The 13,080-nt window shown below is 40.3% G+C and overlaps 1 protein-coding gene across 3 annotated transcripts in view; it reads right to left on the bottom strand.

The window, feature by feature from the left end:
• Nucleotides 1-13,080, bottom strand: part of GRIP1 (glutamate receptor interacting protein 1) — a 219,257-nt gene that overhangs the window by 61,887 nt on the left and 144,290 nt on the right. The gene's annotated exons all lie outside the window — the stretch shown is intronic.

The following is a 13,080-nucleotide window of genomic DNA, read 5'->3' as shown; positions in this document are numbered from 1 at the left end:
AACAGGATGACTGACCCAAGTACAGCCCCATTCCCATATAGTTGAGCTGCCTGGTGTATGCGAGCTGCACGACTGGACCTTGCTCAGGGCTCCTCTGTACTGAAACATACCAACTTATACATTCATGGTTACTTACTATTTACATGTGTTAGTGACCTCTGCACACAAGATAACTGCAATCTCTGCCTTGAAAAGCTGACCTTGGGTGTACTTCTGCTAACATTGACATTGGCTGATTTGGTTTGGTTGAACAGGCAGGAGTTTCAGACTAGTCTAAAACTCCTCTGCAAAGCCTATCAGGTAACTCTGAACCAGAAGAAAAACTAAACTGCACATTGCTGTTCATAACAGAAAATATGAATTTCTAATCCTTCAAATATGTACTATTGGCACCATTTTTCACCTGAAACTTTGGTCTCATCAATAATCTGTGCTCTAGTAGAGATTCAATTTAAAATAATTAATGCATTGGCACAGAAACATTATAAAAGGCTACCATGCAGAAGGTCGAGGCTGAGATCTGACCTGGAAGTTTTTGCACTGAGGACAAAAGAGTTTTTCTGCTCTTAGGGGTTGCACAAACTTTGGTATGTTTGACTCAGAAAAAAATGAGTCAGTAAACAAGTTTATTAACTGCCCTCTCTTTCTGCTTTGGTACTGCCTCAGCAGCAGTTCAGCAAAAACATTTCAAAGAAACAGAGAAAGTAGTTTAGGTAAATTGCCCTTAAATCCAACACAGACACCATGGTCCTAAACATAAACTCTTTCAACCCTCATTGTAAAAATAATCTAGAATTGCTTATATATTTCCAGCCTTTCCCTTCCCAGTACTTGTTCCAAAGAATATAGGAAGAGTACTACTGGGAGTATTCACACATTTAAAGTAAAAGAAAGCTTCTATATCCCCTGTTCTCTACAGCATACATTTCCAGCAAAACCAATTCCCCATATTTCTGCTCCCAAAATCCCAGCTAAGCAATAACCTCTAGAAACTCAAGTGGCCCATAACTGTTATAGTCATAGGATGAGAAGGGCACTCTATCATCTGCTATCTCAGCAGACAGCCTGCCAGCTTGCTGCCAGGGTCACCTTTGGCAAGGTTCCCATGTGGCTCCTTCTTTGCTGCAGGACAAGACATTTACCTCCTGCCAGAGCAGCTCCTGCTGCCAGGCCCCGAGGGGCTCCAGGTTCTCTCATGCCCCTGTCTGGTGGCTTGCTTCTTTTTGAAGGTGTTCCATTGCTCATATTCATAATAAAGCAATTACTGAATTTATGTAAAGGAAAAACTGTGAAGAGCTTTTTAAATCTGTGTTTCTTTTCAGTCTGTTTCTTTGGTTTTGGTTGTTCTTTTTCTTTTACCAGTGAAATCCACCCAAATTTACCTAAGGTCTTTGTAAAGACCTTGAAAAATTAGAGGCCACAGTGCTCAGAAAAAGGCTATTCCAAACAACACTGCTGAGCTGACCATAACAGAAAAACTGTGCTTATGCAAGGTGTAAAAAAAACCCAAATGAGAAGTTGATTAAAATCTGCAGAATATCAGTATAAATCATCATAAAAATACATATACACCAATAAAGATCAGAAGCATCTGTTTACAAACAGAATGCCATTAAAAGGAAAATATTACAGTCACCATGTGGGCACAAAGCACTTCAAACCTAATGATCCCCAGAATGAATATTGCCTGGATGTACTTATTTTTACCTTCCCTCTTTAATTAAATAAGTACATATACTTCCTTCTTCAAGAGCCTCATATGGAAGGTAGACAGTGAATATTTAACAAGTAGGAACACTTCTTCCTTTTTTTCCAAGCTCATGCCTTAATTACTAAACAGTATTCTCAGTCTTCTCTGAGCATATGTGGTGGGGGAGAGCTGTTGTATGCTGCAGCCTCTGAGTACTCTCTACAACACATGTTTATTAATGATTTTCTCTTACAACCATACTTTAGAGCAAAAGCATGGTGTTTTTCCCACTGTAGAGATAAACAAACAAGGATCAAAGAAATGAAGGTTGAAAGCATCCATTTGTCTGGAGAGGACATTTTAAGACACCTGTGTTGGGGTTCACTGCACCAAAATGCAGACCTCTCTAGAGCAGACCTGAAGTAGCTACACCTGAGCCTAAACTCTCTAAAACCACCCAAGAAAACTGGTATTTAACAAATGTGTTTCACCTGTCCCAGTTTGGGCATCTGCATCAAGATGAGATCACCTTTTTTTAGCACATTTCTCTCACATGACTGCTTTTCAGATCATTTAGTACTATGCAGTAGGTGACTGTGGAAGGTAAAATGTATGCAATCATTTCAATTAAAATTTGTAATGTAACATATGCACCAAGGCATGTGAGTAAGGCTGCATGGGCATCTTAAATTCTTACACTTCTAATCCCTGAAGAGCTGAACTGAAAGGAACTTTGCAAAGACAAGAAAAAACTTCACAAAAAATATACATCAAAATCTTGGGTTTATCTTTAAAAATCTTTCAAATCTTAGGTTTAACTGCGAGTCAGTTTATGAAAGTAGCAAAAAAGCCATTCCTCCAGCAAGGGAGATCTGAAAGAAACACAGAAAGGACACATCCTTTCTTATTTGCTTTCCCTTTGCAGCTGCTTTCTAGTTTAAACATAGCAGCTGATGCTTCTCCCACATTCCATACCCAAGTAACAAATGACAGGATGTACTGAGAAGACCAGCAGGATCAATACCATGCCATGATTTATAAAATCAAATGCTGGCATTTGAAATCTGGTCTGTTATGTGAAAGCCAAAAACTAAATAAAATTAAATGTATGGTGGCTGTCCATCCAACATGTTCTCACTCACACGGATTTTGCACTTCAACACCACTAACTGAGGTCATATTTAGGCAAAATATCTAAAAATATTAATACTCTGAAATCCATTCCTTTTCAGCATAAATGTTCTGTGAAATGATTAATGAACACTAATCTTACTGTAAAGGAAAAAAAATCTGCATCCCATTTTAACCTCTTAGATTATGCCTGGTACAGGTGTTGAAGCAAATGACCTGAGGGACTCTGGGGTTTTTTCCCCCTTGACCTAACCTGTCAGGCACAGTCTGATGTCTCATACCCATGAAAAAAAGTCAAGAGGATGGAGTGGTTCAGTTCCAGGTTTTTTAAAATGCCTCCCCTCAGGGAAAGTCTTGGGAGATATTTAGTGTTTTCTGGGGTTACAGCACAAATTCTCTCTAGTAAAAAGAAAATCACATCTGTCTATTATTCCTTAGTCTCTCAGATGACTGCAGTGGCACTAACACAAATCTAGAGCTGTATTTTTTTTAATTGGATTTTTTCCAAATATAGAGTTTCTCTTGCTTTGAATTGCATGGCACATACAAAAGATCCTTTAATCTCCACAAAACTTAATTATCACCATTTCTGTAAAACGTTCACCTCTGCGCTCTGAATTTAAGTACTGCAGCTACCTGCCTAATTTGTTTTTCAGACAAGCACAAGCCAGGATACCTCATTATCCTGCTGTAATCACAGTCTCTGTTGAAAGGCATGCTAAGTAACAGAGAAGCCAGCTGATTGACCCACTTCCAGCTGACCAGAGGTATGAGCATGTGATAGGGGTGCCAATTCTCTTTCACCCTGCATTCCATGGTGTATCTGGATAGCCCTCATGTGAAGTGGAAAGATTTGATCAATCCTTTATTTCCCATCTTTTACTAAGTGTCTGCGAGGGTTATTTGCTCCTTTGCTCTGCGTTCTTGAGGCCTGGATGGTGGACAGGAGAGATTACTACAAGAATCTTCTTCCATAATTTGTTTTTAATTACTTATAAAGAGAAGCAAAATAGCGTATTTTTAAGAGGTAGAGACTGCTTCCATTTGAGGATCTTAGTCCCTGGGTTAGCGTCATGAGACCACGTGCTTTGTAAAGAGATACTAACACAGATTAGCAAGGGCCTTCTTTAATGAATGCCCATCATGAAATACGTTTGATATTTCCGATTGATTTCTTATAATTGCAGGCTATTTAGATTAACTGCAAGCAAATACAGGTTTTACCTTCCTGACAAGTCTTTGAAGACAAATTTTTCCATTACTCTCAGAACTCAGTAACTAAAACAGAGTATTTTCATACGTGAAGAGAAACGCCTCCCCCTTTCTAGTTATTTATGACAATTAAATTGTACCTTTAATTTTCTGTTTCAGGGACATCTAATTTCACCTTCACAGGTTTTTTTTCTCCCATACAAAGCAATGTTTATTAAGCTGCTTTTAATAAGGTCATAGTTTCAAAAGCACTTGAGATAAATTTTAATTGGACCTGTTAGAGTAATTTGTAACTTATATGGTTCAGCTAAACTCCTTTTATTTCTCTTTAGGGATGATCAAGAAGTTTGTAAAACAAGAAATACCTGTAAGATTTATGAAATCCTTGTAAAACATGACAATTCCTCCCTCCCTTCTGGAATCACCTACTAGCAAGATGGCTATTAAATTGCAGCAGCAAATCACAACCAGACAGTGAAAGGATATCAGGCAAATAGACTTGGGAATCATGGAAATAATACTTTTCTGATTAAAACATCTTGTTTTTAACTGTTTGTAACTTACAACTTGGCCACAGTACAAATATCTGGTGTGATGTTTTCTTACAATGGTTACCCTTCTCATACTGTACTTTTTTCTCTCCCTTCAGTTATTTTAGCTGAAACAGGTCATTAGGAAAACCCAGAGTTTGCCTCACCTACCCTGCCCTTCCCCCTGAACATTCTATAGGCTTTATATGGAAAATTCATGTCCCCTATGTATCCTCTCTACCTGACAGTTCTGGCACTGGGAATCAAGAGCTAAGAAGAGGGGAGAGGACGACTTTTTGGGCAAGAAGGGGAAGAACTGAGGTGAGCGGGTTATTGATCTGTAAAGAAGCTGCAGAACAAGAAACTTGGGAATGCTTTGCTAAGAGAGGAGGACAAGAGAAAGGGCTAAAGAAGGACAGGCATGTAAACTGAAAAAGCCCTTTAAAAGAGGGAAATCAGCAGTGTGAGAGAAATGTATTGGAAAATTACTTAAGCCTTACTTGGCAAAAGACAGCAGAAAAAACTGGGCTGTAAGGAGAGGGAATAGCATGTTGGGGATTTAGAACCTTCTGGAAAAGACGACTCAAACTAGGTCAGCAGAGAAAGGAAAAATCAAGCAGCTACTAGAAAAAGACAGTAATGCAGCTCAGAACCAGGATAAGAGCAAAGAATGGAGGAAAGAAGCATCATGCCTCCATGAAATAGGCAGGAAGGAACATGGGATCCAGAACCTTTACAGTTGTTCTCCACTTTCAGCAAACACCTTCAAAACCCTGCAGTCGTGTGTGTATGAAGACTTTTCTGGCCTCCAGGAATCAATCAATCACACGTGCACTGTGCTGGACAGCTGGTCTGATAATGCTGCTAGCAGGGAGCAGGCTTAGTGGCTCTCATTCTTTTGAGGAACTATTCTGGTATGGATGTCAGAAGATTGAAGTTTGTCTGACAGAGAAACCCAGGTACTAGCAAACAACAAACTGAGAGTTGCTTATGCAACCCAGGGGTACCATTCATTGGAAAAAAAATCTGTTTTCTTTTAAGGCCCCGTTCCACACTTCTTTCACTGCTCAGCAGCCCTCACAATGAAACAGATGTCCTACCCATAGGGGAAAGCACCATAAGTTTTGAGGAGCTAGCTGTGAATGAGTTGGGTAGGAGGTGTGTAAGGCATAAAAAGGGAACTGCAAGGAAAAGAAGGTTATGTAAAATGGAGGGAACACCTGATTGCTGCTTTTACATATCAGATTGCATCAAAAATTCTGTAAAGGCTGAAAGGTACCAATAGCAAGCATTTTTTTATTTCTCCATCACAGCCAGCAGCTGTATCTCTTGATCACACTAAAAACTGATCAAGCAAGAACTGTTTTTTGAATTTGAACTTCAATCCAGCCCAAAAAGCCGGATTTTTTAAACCATAATGCCTATTTACCTTAGGTTTCCATGTTATCCCATTTATCTCAAGAGGTGTTAAAAAAGGTATTTATATTTCCTTTAAAGAAGATAAGTAAAATAGATTAAAGCAGGTAAGGAAGCAGGAGCTTACGACAAACTGATGAGTATCAATCATCTTACAGGCTCGTGCTGAGACTAAGTGAAGTCTGCACAACATATTTTCTAGCAGCATGAGAGACAAAGGGTTAAAAGGAATAACCCATTCTCCCTATTGTAAAAGAGGCAGAAAACTTGATAGCAGAAAAACATCACAAGCCTCAGGCTTCTCATGCCAAGGGTAAATCTTATGAAATCACAGGATCATAGAATGGCTTGGGTTAGAAGGGACTTTAAAGATCATCTAGTTCCAGCCCACCTTCAGTGAGCAGGGGTTCTTTCCACTAGATCAGGTTGCTCAGAATCCCATCCATCCTGATCTTGGACATTTTCAAGGATGGGGCAGCCACAGCTTCTCGGGGTTATCTGTTCCAGTGCCTCACTACCCCTACAGTGACGGATTTCTTCCTTAAATCTAATCCAAAACTACTTTCTTTCAGTTTGAAGCCATTCCCCCTTTTTCTGTCACTACAAGTCCTTGTAACAAGACTCTCTCCATCTTTCTTGTGGGCTCCCTTCACGTACTGTAAGGCCACAATTAGGTCATCCCAAAACCTTCTCTTTTTCAGGCTGAACCAAACACAACTCTCTCAGCCTTCCCTCACAGGAGAGGTGCTCCATCCCTTTTATCATCTTAGTAGCCTCCTCTGGACTCTCTCCAACAGGCTGATGTCCTTCCTGTGCTGGGGACCCCAGAGCTGGATGCAGCCCTGCAGGTGGGGTCTCACCAGAGCAGAGAGAAATCCCCTTCCTTGCCCTGCTGCCCACGCTGCTTTGGATGCAGCCCAGGACATGTTTGGCTCTCTCTGCTGGGAGTGCCCATGGCTGGATCATGTCCAGCCTCTCCTCCCCCAACACCCCCAAGTCCCTCTCAGCAGGGCTGCTCTCCATCTGTCCATCCCCAGCCTGTGCTGATACCAGGGTTTGCCCCAGCCCAGGTGCAGCACCTTGCACTTGGCCTTGTTAAACCTCCTGAGATTCCCTCAGAACCATTTCTTGAGCTTGTCCAGGTCCCTCTTGATGGCATCCTGTCCTTCAGGTGTGTCACCTGCACCGGACAGCTCGGTGTCATGTGCCAGTTTATTGAGGGTGCACTCAATCCCTTCATCTGTGTCATTAATGAAGATATGAAATAACACTGCTCCTCTGAGGACCACTTGTCATTGATATCCATTGGGACTCTTAGACATTAACCACTGGATGTGACTGTCCAATCAATTCTTGATCCATCTAACAACAGTCCACTCACTGCATCCATCTCTCTCCAGTTTAGAGCTAAAGATGTTGTGGCAGACCATATCAAAAGCTTTACAGAAGTCCAGAGAGATGACACCTGTAGCCCTTGCCTGTTGCCTTACATATTACAACAATTCTATTATCATGCAAAGATTCCATAGCTTCAGAGTTTCATACCTTCCCAATGCTTCTCATGGTGAGCTCCTCTGAGCAGTGACTCTTCCTGGTCCTTGCAGTGGCCATCTGACTCCTCCTACTACTCCACCCGTTATGCCACTTGTTCTTATTAGTTACAGGTGTTCCTAATCTTTAGTAATTGGTTCCAGCTGTAACTCATTGGGGGGTAAGATTACCTTCATTTATCCATACTGCCCCCCCCTACACTTGCCCTGTCCACTGGGATAGTTACTCCATCATAGAAGCCCAAGAGGTGGGTCAGGCAGGACTTGCCCTCAGCGAAGCTGAACCACTTGCCTGTGCCTTAGCACACCCTGCCAGCACTACAAAGAGAAAAATTATTTATTTTATATATCCACGGCTGACTGTCAGTTTATACTGGTGTCCTTGATGCAGGCATCTGGCACCAAACAGCAGAACACACCACGGGTTTGATGAACAAGTAAACTGCACAGTAAGATGAGACTAATGCGCCACAGCACATAGATTTAAGTATCTGCTCAGTGAATGTGAATCACTCAGCCTCCACAAGAGACAAAAAAATCCCATGTGTTTTACCTAGTGATACATCTGTGAGTGGATACTTCTGGAACTGTTAGAGTTATGTCTGTGTTATCTCCTGTTGTAAGAAAGATCCAATACATATGGAATGACCTTGGGACTCAGAGGTTTTCTCCTTGAGATCTGCATATTGCCTGAAGCACTCAAACTGTGGCTGGATTAGGGCCTCAGGAAAAAACACCAGGAAATTAATAACTTTGCATTTAGACAAGGATCTGGGCAGTGCCTTTAATAAGCCTATGGTCACACACTGGAGACAGAAATAAAATTCAAAATGAATAGCTGCATAAAAGGTTATCATCTCTCCTGTGGCTCTTGTGACTATACTGCATGCACACCCCTCTGGACAGTGGCTGAGCAGACAGTTTCACTTCTGACATTTCCCAAATGGAACACTCAACATTTTGACTTCCAGCACTGTCTTGTAACATAACTTGTGTATGTGTCTGTGTAGCAGTATCTAAAGTAATGTTTCAATTAATACAGCTATTATGACCTTTGTTTTGCACATTAATTTTCATTCTATCTGTCTCTGAAGCAACATAAGAAAACTTCTTCAAAGTTTTAAGCAATTAATTCATACTTAGAATTTCAAGGGATCTCTATCTATCACCCTGTGATAGCCAGGAGACCTGCAGCTGCAGTCAAATGCTAGAGTTATGTTAACCTATCTGTTCTGTCAAAACCCTATATGAGACAAGAGAAATGTACATTTTAAGTTTGTAAAGCAACAGAAAGAAAAAGGAAGTGTGGAATCCTACAGGGTTCCTGACTTTACGTCAGTTTGTAAGGTCTTGCAAAACTTGTAAGGCTTATGAAGATCCTAAGTCAGTCCTTGGAGTCTCTGGGGCTCCTGTTCCTTTGGGCTTGTAAAATCTCTAGCTTTTAAGGGTCTCCACAGCTCTGGATGTACTTGAGTGATATTGCTTTATGAAACTTAAGGGTCAGCCCATAAGTTCTTTTTTCTCCTCTATTTCTCGCCTTCCACACATTACTGAAAGTCCACACTAGACTGCAGATTATCTCACCTGATCTTTAAACTGTGCAAATTTTCTCTCCCTAGTGATCTTGCCAGGCAGAATTGCTAAAAGGTGAGGCAGGTTTCTTTAAATATACTTTCATAAGGTCATTACAGCATTAATTAATTAATAATTAGCTTATTTTAATGGGTGAATTTAAAGAGGCAAAAGCCTTGGATGAGGCTAGCAAAAAGATTTACTAGCAGAAGTCTGCATCAATATTCCCCTTTCTAGGAAGTTCTATCAGTGTTAAACATTGAGTTCAGAAAATAGAGGGTGTTGCTCTAGTTAAAATCAAGCAGTTCTGTGTCAGGGTGACTCTGCTAGATTTGCAACAGAAAACAAGCTGACTGTTTCTGTTTTGTAGAGAGAGCTTACAGGGTGCCACATTCCAGCAAATCTATTCTGGCTCAAATAAGAGCAAGAACTGTTAAAGAAGCCAGAGAAACATATGGAATTTGAAAGTGCAATATGTCCCTTTACTCCTGAACACCACAGAGTGGTTTGAACTAACAAAAACCCATTGAAGAGAGAAAGATGTGTCTCACAAGTGCAAACAACTAAAAAAAGCTTCTTTTGTGCCCAAGTTTTGGCAAAAGCTGTTAGTTTTCTTTAACTACAGTATCCTTGATTCAAAGATTGCCCCAGCATGAGCATCCAAGACTTTATTAAAAAGTAGGTTGCTCAAAAGATCATCAACTCTAGATATGAACCAGAGTTACATAAAAATGGCCAGAATTTAAACTCAAGGTAGTCACTACCTTTGAACTTGTCTGATTGCTCCCTTTCTGAGAAAATATGGAAGGTTACCCAAGCAGATGCAACCCCAATTACAGAGATCACACAGAGCCCAGTGGCATCATGGCAGATCTTTGAAAACCTGAAGGGAAACTACATCTCCTCAGCTTCAATGTACTGATAAACTTTTATTTCTTGTTTTAGACAGAAGCACTGTGAATCTTTGTTTGTAGCTGGTTATTAGTGCTGCATTCTAACTCTCACTCTCACTCTAGCTGTGAGCAGTTAATTATGATACTTCATCTGACCACTGCCTAACAGTGAGAATTTCAGTCTCTCCAACCTAACTTTATAGCCTGGAATTAATATTTTTATTTGATTGCCACAGGAGAGGATTCAGGTTGTGAAATTATCTTGACAGTGGCTCCAAGTCACTGCTAGCTACCACCTTGCCTCTATTTCTCCCCTTCCTCAAAATGAGGGCTCAGGTGTAATCATAGGGCACAGAGAGCTGCACTACACAGACCTCTCCCACCACTAGATCAAAATAGGTGATCCACATGACCAGAAAGTTCGGACACTTAAGGTGTAAGGACTACAGAGAAAAGTAATAAAGCCCACAAAGATCATGTTAATTCTACACAGTTTTGTGTAGAGCGAGTCACCGTATCCACATCCTTTGCAAACACTGAAGTGCAGCATTATTTAAGCATCACAAAGTTAAAAAACACAGGCAGTTCCTCTAAAATCAACAAGAAAGGTAAGCAATCACAGTACTTCAACACTGGAGAATGTGTTCTGGAAAACAGAAACACATTTGGAAAACTGCATCCTCCACAACTTCAAATGTAACTTTTATCACACTATAAAATACTTTCTCAGAAATTAGGTTTTCCAATTTTCTTCAGGGATTATCTTGGTATTTTCAAACTCCTGCTATGACAAAGTCTCTTTGAAACTACACAGCAATACACTCCACACACCAACCTGGAAATATTTTCAGCAGAGTCTAAAAAAAAAATCTCTTCCAAGAAGCTGAATTGACAAGTTTATTTCCTAGAACCCAGTAGAGCAGGAGACCTCAGGATGTACTTAAGCATGCACAGGTGTAACCCCAGAGTTCAACAGGAACAGCCACATCTCTTACATTATACACACTTGATTACCCTGCACAGAACCCCTTGATGCTTTTTTCACTCCAGTTTGTCTAGGGTCCAGAAACAATAAAATGTACAAGCTCCCCAAGTGACCTCTTGAAGACTTCAGCTGGGAGAACTAAATTTTGAGAAATAGAGCACCTTTGAAACAGCTTATGCTTACAGGAGTAAGAAAAGTCAGTTACACACTACAGGACTGTAGTTGAAAAATAGCTCAGGATTATTTTCTTCATCTAGTAAAACCATTTCAAATCAAGTTCCAATTTCATGCTATCAGAATGTATTTTATGGCTCTTTCCAGTTCTGGCCACACAGAATGCTACTTTACAGGATATTACCATCACTAACAGAAGAAAAGGTATTGAAGCAAACAGGGCTACAATTATATCTCTAAGAGTAATATATTCTACTGAAAGCTTATAACAGGAGGACCCCACAGAACACACAAGACCTCTGTGCAACTTTTGGATTGTTTCTGCCCCCTTCAAGCAGGCTAACCTACTAATCTCTTTTCAAGCATCAGTTATTGATCAGTCACCTTACCTAATACTCTTCCTTTGTTTTAGCCTATTTTAAAATTCTCATCAACCCTTACACAGTATTACAAACAGTTTATGGTAACATAAGAGTTGAGAAAAAAGAGTAACATTTCTGTAATTTTTAAATTTCTCTTCATGACTCATGTTCTCTCTTTCATGTTACTCCCAACTTTGACTTTCCTGCTCTTGAGCAGAACTAAGAGAAGATTCAAATCAGAAAAGGTTTCCTGGAAAGGATTCAATGGATTAGGATGAATGATTTTCAGCCTTTACACCATGGTCATAAAATAGCTGCACAAGAGAGCTTTCCAACAAAATTTTTTGTTCACACCACTGCTAAAATACTATTCAGGGCACGCAAATTGGAAAAAATTCAAAATCTACTGGGGGGTAGGTAATATCACAATGCATTAGAAAGACAGTCTACTGGTTCCCTCCTTGTTTCTTCTTGCAGAATCTGCTGGACCACCATGCCATGGATTTCCCAGTGTTTGATTTCCTTTTCCTTCTGATTCCACAAGTCTCAGGTTCTTCTACCTCCTTTAATTGCTATTGGATAACACATTCATTGCCCGGAAGGCAGGAATGGTAAATCCAGATTTGGTGCTGAGAACAAAAAGAGTTTATTCAGAGAGAAAATGACACAGAGACTGATTGGTAGGTGCTGCCTATAGGGTTAAAAGCCTGAAATTTCCACCTAAGTTCTGTATCCTCCTGAACTGAGCTCTATCCAGATAGTACTGAAAAGAAGGTCCCTGCCTTGAACAAGCTGCAATTTAGGAAACAATAGAGTATTTCACCATGTGGTCTCCTCCTTACACAAACCTTCAAAGATTTCCAAAAGATCCTCAGTGAAATGGAGGCTTACTCTCCCCCTGGGGTACACAAGGAAAATGGGGACGGGAGTTTTCTCTGAAAGTTTGCTGGGACCTTTGTCTACAGGGGTTCATTTTAGAAATAGTGGAGTAGAAAGAATATTGATTTAACTGTGATGATAGACAGGGTTTGGTCATCCATCATGACCAAGAAGAAAAAGAAGAAACAAATGAAAACACCTAAATTCTAGTTCTCCTCAGAAGCTAGAGCTCATCTGAGCTGTCTCCACCTTTCTGGACATGAATCTGTACAACTGTCCATCAGGCCTGCCAGACACTACACAAACCTGCCACTTCAATTCTTGACAGTTAAGTAAACAGAGACATATATTGTAATAAAAAAAGAGAAATCTGTGTCTCAGAGAAGAATAAAGAGGGCTGTTCCAGCATAAGCAAATATCTGACATTATTCTTTCCAGTATTAATCCTTTCCAAGGCTTTGAAGTTTGACAGTGCTATTTCACAAATCCCTAGGAGGCTGCCTTACTGCTAGGCTAGAAATCTGACTGTGGAACTGAGCAGGAAAAGAAGTGAAAAATCCCCAAAAAGACAAGAAATATTTCAGTCTGACTGGTGAGTATTTCTGTTTCTTGCTGCCATGAATTTTCTCTATCTTGAAAACATTGAGGGGAAATGACAATTTCCAAAACAAATGGAAACAAATAAA

Source organism: Geospiza fortis, unplaced genomic scaffold (assembly GCF_000277835.1).
Source record: "Geospiza fortis unplaced genomic scaffold, GeoFor_1.0 scaffold166, whole genome shotgun sequence".
Taxonomy (NCBI): domain Eukaryota; kingdom Metazoa; phylum Chordata; class Aves; order Passeriformes; family Thraupidae; genus Geospiza; species Geospiza fortis.
This window is presented reverse-complemented; position numbering and strand designations above follow the sequence as displayed.